The sequence below is a fragment of the Schistocerca piceifrons genome, chromosome 2 (genome assembly GCF_021461385.2).
Source record: "Schistocerca piceifrons isolate TAMUIC-IGC-003096 chromosome 2, iqSchPice1.1, whole genome shotgun sequence".
NCBI lineage: Eukaryota > Metazoa > Arthropoda > Insecta > Orthoptera > Acrididae > Schistocerca > Schistocerca piceifrons.
Window position 1 is genome coordinate 247,034,499 of NC_060139.1, and position 3,660 is coordinate 247,038,158.

Sequence of the window (3,660 nt, forward strand, 5' to 3'; positions counted from 1 at the left end):
ACTATTTCGTACAAGCAGAACATTTCATAATAACGCAATTGTACTTTCAAGTAATATTTTTTATTATAAGACATGCACCATCGACGAGGTATTTGCTGTAACACGAAGGGGGACATCTTTCTAAGACAGATAAGAACGTCTGATGTATTATGTTATTTCTAGTATATAAAGGATTGATATATTACCCAGGGGCTCCGAGAGTATTTTGTAAAGGATTCCTTCTGTTTTTGGACTCCCTGGGCAGGATGTTCCAGGAGAAATAGCAAATCTTTTAGGAGGTGGTGACATAGACTATCTCCAGAAAAAAAATCCCTATAATGAAACTTCCTGGCAGATTAAAACTGTGTGCCGGGCCGAGACTCGAACTCGGGACCTTTGCCTTTCGCGGGCAAGTGCTCTACCAACTGAGCTACCCAAGCACGACTCACGCCCCGTCCTCACAGCTTTACTTCTGCCAGTACCTCGTCTCCTACCTTCCAAACTTTACAGAAGCTCTCCTGCGAACCTTGCAGGAATAGCACTCCTGAAACAAACGATATTCCGGAGACATGGCTTAGCCACAGCCTGGAGGACATTTCTAGAATGAAATTTTCACTCTACAGCGGAGTGTGCGCTGATATGAAACTTCCTGGCAGATTAAGACTGTGTCCCGGACCAAGACTCGAACTCGTGACCTTTGTCTTTCGCGGGCAATTGCTCTACCAGCTGAGCTACCCAAGCACAACTCACGCCCCGTCCTCACAGCTTTACTTGTGCCAGTACCTCGTCTTCTACCTTCCAAACTTTACAGAAGCTCTCCTGCGAACCCGAGGTACTGGCGGAAGTAAAGCTGTGAGGAGGGGGCCTGAGTCGTGCTTGGGTAGCTCAGTTGGTAGAGCACTTGCCCACGAAAGGCAAAGGTTCCGAGTTCGAGTCTCGGTCCGGCACACAGTTTTAATCTGCCAAGAAGTTTCATATCAGCGCACACTCCGCTGTAGAATGAAAATTTCATTTTATTCTCTATAATATGTATGCAATTTTTGTTGGTGTCAGGAATGCAGCTGTTAGATTGTGACTCAGGAAAGGAGGGAGGAGGAGGAGGAGATTACTGTTTAACGTCCCGTCGACAACGAGGTAATTAGAGACGGAGCACAAGCTCGGATTAGGGAAGGATGGGGAAGGAAATCGGCCGTGCCCTTTCTAAGGAACCATCCCGGCATTTGCCTGAAGCGATTTAGGGAAAGCACAGAAAACCTAAATCAGGATGGCCGGACACGGGATTGAACCGTCGTCCTCCCGAATGCGAGTCCAACTCAGGAAAGGCAAAAAGTTCAGAGTTGATTTTGATAAATTTCTCCTCTGTGTTCGAATTCTCTTGACACAATGCGTGCATCTTTTCTGATGTCCTACTGGTGCTGTTTTATGTTTCTTCGTTTATGTTTTTCTTTGCTGACTTCACCTTTCAACCAACAACTCGGATAAAAATGTAAAGCGGTCATGTCCTGGGACCTTGGTGGCCAAGAAAAGCGACAAGTTTTCGTAACTCTGTCTCCTGGAGGATGTTAAGTTTAGACGATGTGTCACCTGATGGGTAGAATGTGAAGGCGCCTCGTCATGCTGCCGCGCGGAGTGGCCACGCGGTTTGAGGCGCCATGTCACTGACTGCGCGGCTCCTCCCGCCGGAGGTTCGAGTCCTCCCTCGGGCATGGGTGTGTGTGTTGTTCTTAGCATAAGTTAGTTTAGGTTGTGTTTAAGTCTAGTGACCGATGACCTCAGCAGTTTGGTCCCTTAGGAATTCACACACACACACACACACACACACACACACACACACACACACACACACACACACGTCATGCTGGACGAACAAATATATCCTTGTGGCGAAAGGAACCTCTTCCAATAATGCCGGAAGGCAGTTCCAAGGAAGCCTAGATAACAATGTCCTTCAAGACGACACGATAACACAACAGACTATGACGAGACTACAAACGTGTGATCCTGGAATAAAGTAGATGGAGATATAGCAGTAATCAATCGTACACCACAATACACCTTTTGCCCCTTTAACATTCTGTAACATTGGTAATACATATTTTCTCAATGTCATTTCATTGATTTATTTCCAACTTTAGGACCGCATAATTTTTGTGTCATGTTTATTGATCTATTATTTTGAAAGGCTATGCAAAATTAATCGATTATTCAGTGTAAACTAAATACAGTAATTGTATTATGTAAAATTTTCTGCTTACGTATTACAAGTATTTAGAAATGGGTACGTTTTGTACTCTACGAGTTATCGATGTAAAGCTTAGGTATCTTCGGTTTATGTTCTCTCTGGCGATCAGTCAGGATACACACACACACACACACACACAATGATCAGCCAGATCATTATGACCACCAACCTAATAGGCAGTATGTCCACGTTTGGCACGGATAACAGAGGCGACACGTCGTGGCATGGAAGCAATGAGGTCTCCGCAGTTCTCTGGAGGAAGCTGGCACCACATCTGCACACACAAGTCACCTAATTCCCGTAAATGTCGGGGATGGGGCGATGAGTTCTGACACCACATTCAATCACATCCCAGATGTGTTCGATCTGATTCAGATTTGGTGAGTTGGGGTGCCAGCATATCGATTGGAACTCGCCACTGTATTCCTTGAGCCACTCCACTACACTACTGGCCTTGTCACACGGTGCATTATCTTGATGAAAAATGCCACTGCCGTTGGGAGACACGATCGTCATGGAGGGGAGAACGTGGTTTGCAACCAGTGTTCGATACTCCTTGGCCCTCGTGGTGCCTTGGATGAGCTCCACTGGACCCATGGATGTCGATATCCCCCAGAGCATACTGGAGCTGCCGCCAGCTTGTCTTGACCATGTAGTACTGCTGTCGAGGAGCTGTTCCACTGGGACAGCATGATGAAGAAGATACCGGGATTCATCAAGCAATGCAACGTTCTTGCTCCGCATTAACGTCCAGTGCCGATGGTCTGGCGGTAAGTCGCGCCAGGGTAGCCTAATGGCAGCCGGCACGGTAGCTCAGCGTGTTCGGTCAGAGGGTTAGCTGCCCTCCGTAATAAAAAAAACTGAGTTAATAGATCAACAACGAACTTAAACCGATGCCTTACGACGTCCACCCCGAGGAGATGCAACGAACAAAAGCGAACAAAATGAGATTTTAAAAAATTGTAAGGCGACCGCTCGCGGTAAACGGGAAATCCGGGTTAGAGTTCCCTTCCAGCACAAATTTTCATCGCCGTCATTACATTATGCAGCTAATGGCTGTCCGTATTCGAAACTGTGAATACATTTCATGCTCATAAGATTTGTCGAACTAGAATCTTTGATCAAGTTTTGAAGAAACCCACGTCCGGAAATGCACAATTTTGAAGATTGGATTACTGTCGGATCTTCCGCATCACGGTACGCACACAGCGGACACAACTCGCTCTGTCCTGTGTACTCTATAGGAGTCCATGGCTCATGCAGTCTAAAATGATCCAAGGCGTTCGATATTTTAGGAAATTAGTAGTAACTTACAGGGAAAGACGTGTGAAATATAATCTTTAGAAGAACCAAGAGGGACAATAAAACTGGAAGACCAAGAAGGAAGTGCTCGTATTACAAGGGGTGTAAGACAGGAATGCACCTTTCGCCCCTAGTGT

The 3,660-nt window shown here is 46.1% G+C and overlaps 1 non-coding gene across 1 annotated transcript; it reads right to left on the reverse strand.

Annotated features, from left to right (window-relative positions):
- Positions 1-345: 345 nt before the first annotated feature.
- Trnas-cga lies at positions 346-420 on the reverse strand. Its single transcript has one exon. It is a non-coding gene; the product is annotated as a tRNA-Ser (tRNA).
- Positions 421-3,660: the final 3,240 nt, after the last annotated feature.